This window comes from Ovis aries, chromosome 12, assembly GCF_016772045.2.
Source record: "Ovis aries strain OAR_USU_Benz2616 breed Rambouillet chromosome 12, ARS-UI_Ramb_v3.0, whole genome shotgun sequence".
In the NCBI taxonomy this organism is placed as follows: Eukaryota; Metazoa; Chordata; class Mammalia; order Artiodactyla; family Bovidae; genus Ovis; species Ovis aries.
In genome coordinates, this window is record NC_056065.1 from 6739764 (window position 1) to 6752865 (window position 13102).

At 45.1% G+C, this 13102-nt stretch overlaps 1 protein-coding gene across 1 annotated transcript in view; it reads left to right on the forward strand.

The window, feature by feature from the left end:
- The window catches only part of LOC105605798 (ankyrin repeat domain-containing protein 26-like), a 59790-nt gene extending 53596 nt beyond the window's left edge, over positions 1-6194 (forward strand). The window contains exon 5 of the mRNA XM_042257065.2: positions 5888-6194. The gene's annotated coding sequence lies outside the window, so the exon portion shown is untranslated. The remainder of the gene's footprint in view (positions 1-5887) is intronic.
- Positions 6195-13102: the final 6908 nt, after the last annotated feature.

Below are 13102 nucleotides of genomic sequence, written 5' to 3' on the forward strand. Positions count from 1 at the left end.
TTGGCATTAGAGGAACCCGAAGGTGAGGTGTGCGCTTGTTCAGCCCCCACCCCTCTTCCAGCTCCTCTGGTCCATCCTACTCCAATCTCCAGAGTGTTTCGGTGGAAGAACTGGTGGCAGGGATAGAGATGTTAGAGTTTCTAAGGTCCCACCAAAATGTCAGCTTCAGGAGCCCAGATCAATTGTTGAAGAAGACAGGGAAATGAAAGGAACGGAGTCAGTGAAACTGAACTTCATATTTAACGGCCGTCAGGCTCCCTGCCTGATTGCAGCAACTTGACATTTTAGTCCCCAGTGAGTGTCAGCTGCATCTTCATCATTCATGAAAAAGCCAGTCTCTGAAATGGTGCTTTATATGGATTAAAGTGTATTTTATGCTTGTCTGCAGTGGCTGTGTGGAGGCCTTGCCTGACTGTTCTTTAAGTTTGCCTTGGAGGAGTAACAATTTAGACGAGACGTGTGGTCCCATTTGAGGAAGGATCTCCTTTGGCGGCCTGGCATGTAGGGGCTGGGAAATGATGCCTGGTTAGTATGTAAAAGGCTAGAGAGTCTCCTCAGACTCCCTGGTTCAAAGGAGGCAGGCTGTGCAGGGGTGGTGCGTTGGGAGGCCCCAGTGGCTGGCTGGGATCCCTAGGCCGTGTCAGGTAGGATCTTCCCCGTGTCCCCGTCACTCGTGGGGCTTGTGGGATGAGGGGAGAGCCCCCGCAGCACAGCGCAGCTCCAGCCCCTTGAAACCAGGAGGGAGTGTGGAGTGGCTGCAGCTTCGTCTCTGTAACTGAACCAGTCCTGAAGCCAGTGTTTGCTGGATGCCCGGAAGCCTCTGTGCCTTCTTTCTTCTAGCAGGGGGCTTGTGGTCTAGAAAGGATAAAAATAAATCTACCATAAGAATAACTGCCCAGCGTGGGAGAGCAGAGGCGTGCCCCTTCTCCCACCATGGAGAGGGGAGGGTGTCGTCTCTCGCACTGGAAGTTCCTGGTCGGGCTGTTGTGGGTGGCTGGTTGACTAGCCTCTGACTACACCCTTTTCCTTCTCCCTGCCGTGCCCCTGCCTTCACGTGTTCTCCGATCCTTGAGCTGCAGCCTGGCTCTCCTTAGCCACGTGTCACGGCTTCTCCAGAGCAGGCCAGGCCAGTGGGCTTCCGTCACTGTCGACCCTGTCCCCACGCTGGCTCTTACTTGAAGAAAATGCAGTCAGCCTTGTCTCTCCCTTAGGTGTTTAACAAAGCATATTCCTCTGGCCTCTTGAGCCCCCCGCCTTGAGTTCCCCAAATCACCTGTGCCAGTTCTCCCCAGCTTTCTTGAATGCAGACTCTACCTTTCCTTACTGTGCGTATCTACTGTTTCATCTGTCTAGAACACCAAACCTCCCCCCTGATACCCAGACCTAGTTCTTCTTTAAGACAGTCTTTCTCCTCACTGTTAATATGGGAACTCCTTTTATTAGAGGCCCATCCCTACCTGACCCAAAGTGCGCCAATTATATTCCTTTCTGAGATTTTTGACTAAAAGGCCAAAGTGAAAGTGAGGCTTGATTCCCTCCAGCAAGGACACTCAGAGGAATGAAGCTCTGGAAGTATGAGGTACTATGTTCCCTGCCACATGAAAGAAGCCTGCCATCGTAAAGAGTAAAGCTTACGCGCAGAGAGAGGCAGAGCAGAAAGCTGAGGAGTGAGTTCTGGCAGTATTAGAATTAACTCGACCTCATATCCTACTATACCCTTGCTTTTCCCACAAATGAGTTAGTTACATGACTCATTATCAATGCATAATCTAGACTAAATTGGGTTTTTGATCACTTGTACTAAGTAATACAGTAATATAGAAACCTTGGAAGTCGATACATACCATTTCAGTTCGGTTCAGTCCCTCAGTCGTGTCCAACTCTTTGTGACCCTGTGAATCACAGCTCGCCAGGCCTCTCTGTCCATCACCAGCTCCCGGAGTTTACCCAGGCTCATGTGCATTGAGTCGGTGACGCCATCCAGCCATCTCATCCTCTGCCGCCCCCTTCTCCTCCTGCCCCTAATCCCTCCCAGCAGCAGGGTCTTTTCCAGTGAAGATACACTCATTTCAGTGAATTTTATTCATTCATTTTATTCATTACTGAATACCTACTATTCAATTCAGTATACATTTATTGAATGGCTACTGTTTTAACATCCACTGGGCCTAGACGAGGCATACAGAGATAATAAAGCTTATCATTTAGTGGAGGAATAAAGATGTTCACAGCATAAAAACCACAATAGAAGGTGTTAGTTATTCTTTGTAAGCAGTTATTATTCTTTTAAATGTTTATTCAGGGCTGACTATGTGCTGGATAGTATATGGTGAAATTTGAAGTATGAAAATACTTCTCTGGAAATTCCAGGGAGTGATAACTTTTGACAAAAACATTAGAAAGCTCTAGGAAATAGATGGTATTTGGAGGTTCCTGAAAAATCTTGAAGAGTACGCTTTAGCCTGTTTTAGACTGGGGGAGTGGGGAGGGGCGCGGGACAGGCTGGAGCAGTGAGCAAAAGTCCAGAGGTAGGAAGAGCAGAGAGTGGAGGCTGGGAGGCAGGCTTGGTATGGACTCTCCAGAGCCCTGAGTGGCCTCTTCAAGTTTATGTTTAGCAAGCTTGCTGTGGCAGCAGCGTGTAGATAGCTTGGAAACCTAGGTGGCAGGCAGGGATAACCCACACTCAGTGCAACGCTGGGCAATTTTATGTAGTGTAGTTATATATAATGTAGTCCTGTCCCCTGGAAGCCTCTGATCTAGTTGTAGAGACCCATAAAACAGATCACAAAACAAAGTGTGTGATTAAGTCCAAAGCTTGGATCCAGATGAAAAATCCAATTAAGTTCTAGTGAAAGGAAAGCTGCTGATGGGCAGGAGCCTTTGGGGAAGGCTTTTTAGAGTTGGTGGGACTCCTGCTGGACTTCAAAATTCTATCCAAGGTCTCTCTTCTCATTCCCCTGCAGAGCAATTCTGGTGATGGCTGAAGGTAGGATAGACAGAGACACTTATCCAAGCAACATCTGCCCCCATGCCCTTCGTGTGTCCTTATACATAACCCAAGACAAGGCTGCTGATGGAAAGGAAACTGGAAGACAGAGCTTAGGAAAGCAATTTGGTTGCAGGTTGGTCCCCAAAACTGGGGGACAAGAATGCCTGCCAGCAACTGGGAGTCAGTGTGCTAGGCAGAGATATCAAAACAGAAGCGTACAGAATGAGCCTGGGTCAAGATGACAGGTAATAAAAGAAGACCGCAGGTAGATAAGAACACAGATAGCCAAGACAAGCTCATCTGCTCGAACAAGGAACTCTCAACTCTGTGGTGAGCTTTGTTCCAGGAACCAGAAAGGGAGCACTCTATCCAGGAAGGCAATAGTGATTTCAGCTGGGAGGGTGGTAATATGAGAGATACGCAAATCACAGCAGCTGTCTCAGCAGCAATAGCAGCAACAAGCTGGGGCTATTTTTCCACTGCAGGAAACTTGCTGGGCCCTCCACAGGAGGTCAGGCTTCCAGCTCACCCCTTGCTGAGTGTGGGTGGTCATCTACCCTAGACAAGCAACAATTTCATTTTTTCCACTTCCTGGGATTTTTGTGGAGAGGACTGGGTGGGACAACCTTTACTGAGATCATTAGAAAGCATGTCAGCTGTAAAGGGTGTGATGCAGGATTAAATCAAAGGATGCTTTCTCTGTTAACTGGAAGGAGCTGGTCTCAGGATCACCAGTCTCTGGCACCACAGAGGCCTTTGGGACTCAACTTTTATTCGCTGGATTTTGGGTGTTTTGTTATGTTGCTGGTTTAATGCTCTGATTCTGGCAACAATGAGGCTTAGTAGGGGTGCCGAGAACTCCACCTCCTTCTGTGATCGCAGGCAGAAGAGGGTGTATAGTGTGGAAAGAGTTGAGATGGGCAGTGGGAGAGTGTTTGATAGGAAAAACGTGTGTGTTGAGCCCCTCCTGGAGTGAAGGAATTCTCTCTTCCTCATCTCTGCCTCCCTGGTGACTAAGCACACCTGAGGTGTCCGGGGCATCCTGTGAATGGAGTGCAGGGTCTACCGTGGGAAAGCCTGGACCAGCAGAGGCGAGGGCCCGCAGCACTTTCGGAATCCAGCACTTCTGATGATGTGTAAAATTGGTTTGGTTTACTTGGGAGCATGTTTTACTGTTTCAATTTTACTCTTGTTCAGTTGTTTTGGAAACTTCAGTGGTTTGGTTTTAATTTCACTTTGAACTCATTAACTAGTTTTTGTTTTTTTGTTTTTTTTTTAAACTCAAGTTTGGTTCGTGATTTGTTTTTCTAACAAAATATTTGTCTTGCATTTGTCTCAGTCTACATCAAATCAGGGTCATTTAAAAATAATTTTTGGTTAATGTCTGTGTTCAGTAGAGCTGAGAAAGTAAATGTAGAAAGAAGGGAACAAGTGATGACTTTTAAATTTAATTTTTAAACCTAATTAGAGTGTCAGCAGTGCCTTAAGTGCTCATTAAGTTTCAAACGATGGAGAAGAAGGCAATGGCACCCCACTCCAGTACTCATGCCTGGAAAATCCCATGGGCGGAGGAGCCTGGTAGGCTGCAGTCCATGGGGTCGCAAAGAGTCAGACATGACTGAGCAACTTCCCTTTCTTTTCACCTTCATGCATTGGAGAAGGAAATGGCAACCCACTCCAGTGTTCTTGCCTGGAGAATCCCAGGGACGGGGGAGCCTGGTGGGCTGCTGTCTATGGGGTCGCACAGAGTCGGACACGACTGAAGCGACTTAGCAGCAGCAGCAGCAAGTTTCAAATGAACATCAAAGAAAAGCCAATTGGAAGGATCTTTTCTGGCCTCCACGCCAGACAGGAAGAGTTTATAATCTGTCCCATCTCACAGGCCCTCTGTTCCAGAGTCTTTAGTAGCTCTTCCATGTTTGCCCAGTACTTGCAGTTTACATGCTTTTTCTGCATAGAATAATTGGATCCTTGCAGTAGCTGTGTATGGTAGGGAGAAGAGGGTATGAGCTACTATTCCCGTTTTCCAGGTGGGGAACTGTCGCTTGGAACAGGATTGCATGATATCACATAGTTTGTGTGGCAGGTCCTCTGCCTGCTCAGCCAAGGTGCTTGTCCCCTGTCTTGAGTTGACAGGCTTTCTCACCCTGCATACCTTGGGTCAGTTCTTCAGACTTCAGACCCTCTAGGCTCAGGGGGTGCTGTGGAGAGCTGGGGAGAACAGCCCTGGCTGGGAAGGGCTGCAGGAAAGAGGAAACAACAATGGTTCTACCTCCATCCCAGGAACTGAATTCTAGCCCCTCCCATTTGTTCTCAAACTGACACTGGGTCCTAGATTCCAGAAATCCTCCTTCCTTCATGTTTTCGTCTGGAGAAGACCACAGGAGGTGGGCCCTGGCAGAACCCCAGAGTCGAATTTGCTCAGCAGGGAAGGCTTAGGCTGTGTATTCCAGGACCTAGGGCCCTTCAGTCCCTCCTGTTATTTAGGCAGCTCCTTAGCTCCCATCTTCATTTCCTTCCAAACACAGAGTAAGCTGAAGGGTTCCCACAGGGACCTGGGTAAATGCTTAGGCTGAGCACTTACCTTCCAGTCATTTCTCCAACGAATATTTACAATGGGCAAGCCAACTCACTTGCCTTATCTCCTTTCACTCTGGTGGTCCTATGAAGTAAGTGTCATTACACTAATTTCATAGGAAATGAAGCTCAGAGAGGGCTTGTAACCAGTAAATCATAGAGCTGGTTCCACCTCTAGACATTCTGACCAAGCCTCTTGTGCCCACGTACTTCTGTTTTACTTGAAACGATGGACATGTGAGTGTGGTGTCCACACTAACTGAAACCACCCACTCTGGACAGGCACCATAGTAACCATCTGTGTGAATTATTTTGTGATAGGAGGTCCTGGTAAGGAACACAGTACTAACAAGCCACCACCAACCGGAAGAGTTCAGGAAAGGTCATAAGGAGATGCAACGTGTCCTACCACCTCCCAGAATCCTCCTTGCTGGCAGCCATCTTGACTGAGCAATGCGTGCACCACCAGGAAGGACCCTGAGTCAGAATGATTGGCCAAAAACAACCCGGAAATGAATCCCATCGCCATAAAACTGTGAGCCACATGGCTGAGCAGTCCTCCTGGGTTCCCTCACCCTCCTGCTCTCCGCCCAATAAAGTCCTACCAATAAAGTCCCTTGCTTTGTCAGCTGTGTTTCCTTGGGCAATTCATTTCTCAGTGTTAGACAAGAGCCCCCTTTCAGGCCCTGGAAGGGGTCCCCCTTCCTGCAACAAAGCCAGAGTGGCCAGTTCAGGGAGGAAAAAGAGATTGTAAGTGTTTGGCTTGTCTGTGTGTCCATCTCAGTTTAACAGCCTCCAGAAAGCAAGGACTGAGGATTGTGAACATCTCTGTGACCGGTGTACAGGCTTTCGGTCAAGAGAGGAGGAAGAGGGACAAGAACAACCACTCTGTGTATTTAACCTGGGTGTGTGTGGGGCTGGGGGGAGTAAGCAAATGCAGGGCAGACCCCAAGGTGAAGGGAGGGTTCTGAGGGTTGGGGTGCTCTCTCTCCCCAGTGACCACCTACTCCAGAGCTCTTGGGGTCTCAGCCTGACCTCTGGATGTGTTGCACCCTGTGCTTCTAAGAAGTCACTCAGTCCACACCCCTGCCTCCAGGCAATCCTGCTAAGGCTCACCAGGTAGAGAGCCCTCTTTCTGAAAATTGCCTTGAAGAAGGAGATTCTGCTGCCTACTTACGTTACACATTCCTTTTTTTATCCATTAAAAATAAGTAAACTCTTCAGAAGGGCTAACCAGAATCCTTATTCAGATCCTGGTCGGCACTCACCAGAAAGAGAAAGAGGAGGATAAGTGAGATAGAGCACATTTTAAGACTTTTGCTCAGCTGTCTTCCCTGACACCTGACTCCACACTGGTATTTGGAGTCTGGAGCTCTGCCTTAAAGGCACTCTCGTCTGCTGGAGCTGGAAATGAGGGTACCAGAAAGAGTGCATCCACCAGGGTCGAGGACAGACAAAGAGGGGCTGCTGCAGCTGGTGGCCCCAGGCTGGCTCCCTTAATCTTAGTTTCTTCTGGGATTCAGTGGTTGTGGAGTGGAGAGAAAGTATGTCGGTAGGAAAAGCTATTTTTCTTTGCATTGTGAGGAGGGGTGTGGCTTATCTGACCAACTCAAGCCGATACAGACAATGTTCTATTTTTGGTTCATTGAGTGACCTTTTGCAAAGTGTTCCGCTTCTATAGGCCTCGGTGGGCTCCCCACACCTGTGGCTTGGGAGCCTGGAAGTGGGATGCGTGCATGTCCCTCTTGGTTGTGAAACCTGGTTAACTGGTTTGAAGCAGAGACAATGGCAGCACTTTGAGCCAAGATCCTTGGGATAAGTTAGAAATAAAGTCAAATTCTGAAACTCTTCTTATCAGAGGAGCCTCCAGAGGTCATCTGGTTCTTCCCTTCCACATTCCAGGCTGGAAGGTTCTTGTCACCATCCAATCTAGCTGGTTCTATATGAAGAGAAAGTTGTTCCATACCCTTCCCCACCACACCCAGTCTCTGTGAGGACTGGCCTCTCTTCCTGCACTTTTCGTCGACCATGGTGGATGCAGCAACCTATGGGTGCATTCCAATGGGACCGCCTGCTTCTGGGGCCTTAGGGCTTCACTCACCATAGGAGTCCTTGGTGCCCACATTGTCATCACCCTAGAATCATAGGCATTGGGGTATAACTTCTGCTTGCTAATTACCCCAGTGCCGTCAGCTTGATATCATCTCCATGAGATAACCAGCCTGGCGATAACCAACTTGTTAGGCTTCTTGTATGATAAAGGCTGAGAAATAGTTCTCAAAATAACTGTTGCTCAGATCTGCTTGCTCAGCCGTCCCTTAAAACTCAGCTCATGTGTCCCCTCCTCTGAGATGCCTTCCCTGAGTCCCCTCTTCCAAACACAAGGTAGGTGCCCCTCAAGGCTTCAAAAGTGTTCAAAGGTGACCCTTATTAAGGCACTTATTGTGTACCCCAATGATGGCCTATTGCTGGGTCTCCTTCACATTAGACTCCAGGCTCCTTGAGGGCAAAGCATCTTACTCAATTTTATATTTCCAGTAGTTGATACAGGGCCTGGCACAACAGGTGCCTGACAATTTATTATGGCAAAAATGAATCAACAGCTGACTGAATACATGAATGAGTATAAACTGTGGTTGGTGCTAAAGGTTTGGAGTTAGTCACAAGAGCATCCCATCAGATTCCAGAGGCAGGCAGGCCAAGAAGTCTGCCACCTGGAGGTCTTTAAGAAGGAGCACCATGCTATCTGCCTCTGTGTGTGTGTGTGTGTGTGTGTGCGCGCGCGCGCGTGCGTGCGTGCGTGCGTGCGTGCGTGCGTGGTCACTCAGTCGTGTCCAGCTCTTTGCGATCCTTTGAACTCTAGCCTGCCAGTCTCCTTTGTCCATGGGATTCTCCAAGCAAGAATACTGGCGCGTGTTGCCATGCCTTTCTCCAGGGGATCTTCCCAACCCAGGAATCAAACCCATGTCTCCTGTGTATCCTGCACTGCAGGTGGATTCTTTCCCCCTGAGCCATCAGGGAAGCCCTGCCATCTGCCTGGTCTGGGCTAATTTTGGTTTTGCCAGGCCAGGGATGTAAGTCTCTGACCTTGCAAACCACAGATGTGAAACAAGGGAGGTAAAGAGTAGGGTCAAAGTTCTCCCTTTGGGAACTCACCCGCTGCTCCCTCATCTGTTTCTGAGGCTGCTTGTTGCAGGATAAAGTTGAAATGCTCAAAATCCTTTGACATAGGAAGTCTTGGGTGGGGTCTACACTCACCATTGATCATACACTTCTGAGTTCCCACTGTGATAAAGGTTTTAGTTAGGCTACTGTATTTGAGTCTATGAAACCTTGACGGGCTAGTATCATTATCCTCATTTTATTGAAGAGGAAAGTGAAGGTCAGAGAGGGTTGTTAACTTATCCAGTGGCACATAGCTGGTAAGAAGCAGCACTCGGTTTCAAACCTAGTTTCCTTACTAGGAAGGAAGGCCCATATTTTCTCTTCCAAAGCCTGGGGCCCGTGGCTCTTGGACTTCTGACTGTCCCACCCCCATCCCTCTGCCTCTATGTGCTCTCTCTAAGTATAGAGCTCACAAAACAGTTTATTTCTGGGTCTGGCATCTTGGTGGATAAACTCAACCCCGATGAGGTAACTGATGCAGTCTCTGCCATCCAGGGTGGGCTGGCATGGGCTAGCCATCACACACTCACTGCCACACACTAGCTAGCACAGCCATGTTTCCAGCTCCCTCTCCTGGATTCCCATTCCTTCTATCCCCTGCTCCTGAATAACAACTTTTAACTTTGATAGGGAAATTAGGTAAGACAGCAATGCAGATTTCCCTTAGCAAGCAATAAATAATAGACTGTTTTATTTTGGCTAGGCTATGATATTTCAGAAAACAAGTTTAAAAATATCCCATAAAATGGTTATTTTCTGCATTATATAGATGTTCTGGAATAAAGGTTTTAGTCAGTACTTTTTACACATATCAGAAGATGCAATGTAAAAAAAAAAATTCCACTTGACGGTGGAAGATTAACTATATTAATTTAGTTCCACAAAATTTGTTTCTTAAGTGTGAATGAGTGTCCTCCAATTTTACGTTTCTTTCTATGAAAATGAGATTTCTTGCCTTAAAATCTTCAGCTCTTTGATAAGTGCCTTACTCCTTTTCAGAGAATTACTGTGGCTTGCATGATTTCTCAGGCAGGATTCTTGGCGTCTCTTTTTTTCATCTGGACTGGTTGTGAGTCCTGATCTTTTATAATGTCAGTATAGACACAGGAATCTTACAGAAAAATATAGTCTAGCTAGTTTTGTAAAGAAACACAAGTGTTGTTCTGTTCTTCTTGATCACACTTTTGCCTTATACGAGAATGTTTTGGTTCATATTCTGCTCAACATAAATAATATTTATTACGCCTTATCAGTTATTTTATTTTTTACCATCAAATGCATTAATTATATTTACAAAGTTCGTGTATTTTCTGTATTGAAATCTAATTCTTTATTGCTTATTTTTTATATTTTCCTTTGTCTACAGGAATAATAATTGCATTTACAGTTGTTAGATGCCAACTGTTTTAAACACACACACATACATAATTTATTCTTCACAAAAATTCTATGAACTAGATGTCATTATATTTCAGATTAGGAAGACAAAGTAGGAAAAGTATAAGTAATCATTTCTAGGATACAGACAAAGTTAATGGTAAATTAGGGATTCATACTCAAGCAGTCTAATTTCAGAGTTCATAGATTTAAATTTATTTTATATATCACATAGCATTTTTACTACTTTCTTCATTAAAATTTTATATAACATAAAATAAACAATAATTTTTCCAAACGATGTTGTACTTAATTTTTATTAAAATAATCAAAATTAAGTGATTTTCACAATATAAGCAACTTCAAAAAAGGACACTAAATATGGAGTTTTTGTTATTCAGCTGCTCAGTCGTGTCTAACTCTTTGTGATCCTATGGACTGCAGCACACCAGGTTTCCCTGTCCATCAACTCCCAGAGTTTGCTCAAACTCATGTCAATTGAATAGATGATGGCATCCAACCATGTCATGCTCTGTCATCCCTTCTCCTTCTACCTTCAATATCTCTGAGCATCAGAGTCTTTTCTAAAAAGTCAGGTCTTCGCATCAGGTGACCAAATTACTGAACCTTCAGCATCAGCATCAGTCCTTGCAATGAATATTCAGGGCTGCTTGATTTCCTTGCAGTCCAAGGGACTCAAGAATCATCTCCAACGCCACAGTACAAAAGCATCAGTTCTTTGGTACTCAGCTATCTTTATGGTCCAACTATGGTCCATATGGTCCGTATATGACTACTGAGAAAACCATAACTTTGACTAGATGGACTTTGTCAACAAAGTAATGTCTCTGCTTTTTAATATGCTGTCTAGGTTTGTCATAGCTATTCTTCCAAAGAGCAAGTGTCTTCTAATTTCATGGCTGCAGTCACCATCTGCAGTGATTTTGAAGCCCAAGAAAATAAAGTCTGTCCCCGTTTCCCCACCTATTTGCCATGAAGTGATGGGACAGGATACCATGGTCTTAGTTTTTAGAATGTTGAGTTTTAAGCCAGCTTTTTCACCCTCCTCTTTCCCATTCATCAAGAGGCTCTTTAGTTCCTCTATCCTTTCTGCTGTAACTGTGGTGTCATCTGCATATCTGAGGTTATTGATATTTCTCCCAGCAACCAGCTTGTGCTTCATCCAGCCTGGCATTTTGCATGGTGTACTCTGCATATAAGTTAAATAAGCAGGGTGACAATATATAGCTTTGATGCACTCTTTTCCCGATTTGGAACCTGTCCATGGTTCCACGTCTGGCTCTAAACGTTGCTTCTTAACCTGCATTCAGGTTTCTCAGGAGGCAGGTAAGGTGGTCTGGAATTCCTATCTCCTGAAGAATTTTCCTCAGTTTGTTGTGATCCACACAGTCAAAGGATTTAGCGTAGTCCACGAAGCTGAAGTAGATATTTTCCTGGAAATTTCTTGCTTTTTCGATGATTCAGCAGATGATGGCAATTTGATCTCAAGTTCCTCTGTCTTTTCTAAGTCCAGATTGAACACATGGAAGCTCTCAGTTCATGTACTATTGAAGCCTCGCTTGGAGAATTTTGAGCATTACTTGGCTAACATATGAAATGAGTGCCATTATGTGGTAGTTTGAACATGGCACTGCCTTTCTTTGGGATTAGAATGAAAACTGACCTTTTCCATTCCTGTAGCCACTGCTGAGTTTTCCAAATTTGTTGGTATTTTGAGTGGAGCACTTTAACAGCATCATCTCTTAGGATTTGAAAAAGCTCAGCTGGAATTCCATCACCTCCAGTAGCTTTGTTTATAGTGATGCTTCCTAAAGCCCCCTTGACTTTGCACTCCAGGATGTCTAGCTCTAGATGAGTGATCATACCATTGTGGTTATCTGGGTCATTAATATATTTTCTGTATAGTTCTGTGTATTCTTGCCACTCTTCTTAATATCTTCTGCTTGTGTTATTTCCATACCATTTCTGTCCTTTATTGTGCCCATCTTTGCATGAAATGTTCCCTTGATATCTCTGATTTCCTTGAAGAGATCTCCAGTCTTTTCCATTCTATTCTTTTTCTCTATTTCTTTTCATTGTTCAGTTATGAGGGCTTTTAGGAACCCTTTTTCAAAATTTTATTAACTGTATTGTATGTACCTTAGCCTTATGGCAGAAAGTGAAGAAGAACTAAAGAGCCTCTTGATGAAAGTGAAAGAGGAGAATGGAAAAGTTGGCTTAAAACTAAATATTCAGAAAACTATGACCATGGCATTTGGTACTTCACTTCATGGCAAATAGATGGGGAAATAATAGAAAAAGTGACTGCATATTGAGGGGGCTCCAAAATCACTGCAGAAAGTGACTGCCATGAAATTAATAGATACATGCTCCCTGGAAGAAAAGTTATGACCAACTTAGACAGCATAGTAAAAAGCAGGGACATTATTTTTCCAACTAAGGTCCATCTAGTCAAAGCTCTAGCTTTTCCAGTAGTCATGTGTGCATGTGAGAGTTGGACCATAAATAAAGCTGAGCGCTGAAAAATTGATGCTTTTTCAGCATCTGTGGTGTTGGAGAAAACTCTTCAGAGTCCCTTGGACTGCAAGGAGTTCCAGCCAGTCAATCTTAAAGGAAATCAATTCTGAATATTCATTGGGAGGACTGATGCTGAAGCTGAAACTCCATTATTTTGGCCACCTGATGCAAAGTACTTACTCATTGGAAAATACCCTGATGCTGGGAAAGATTGAAGGCAGGAGGAGAAGGGGACAACAGAGGATGAGATGGTTGGATGGCATCTCCAATTAGATGGTCATGAGTTTGAGTAAGCTCCAGGAGTTCGTGATGGACAGGGAAGCCTCGCATGCTTCAGTCCATGGTGTTGCAAAGAGTCAGACACAACTGAGGAACTGAACTGAACTGCATTTTATGTGCATGTAATAACCACTTTTCTACAAATATATTAAACAAATAAAAGACATGCAGTTAAAA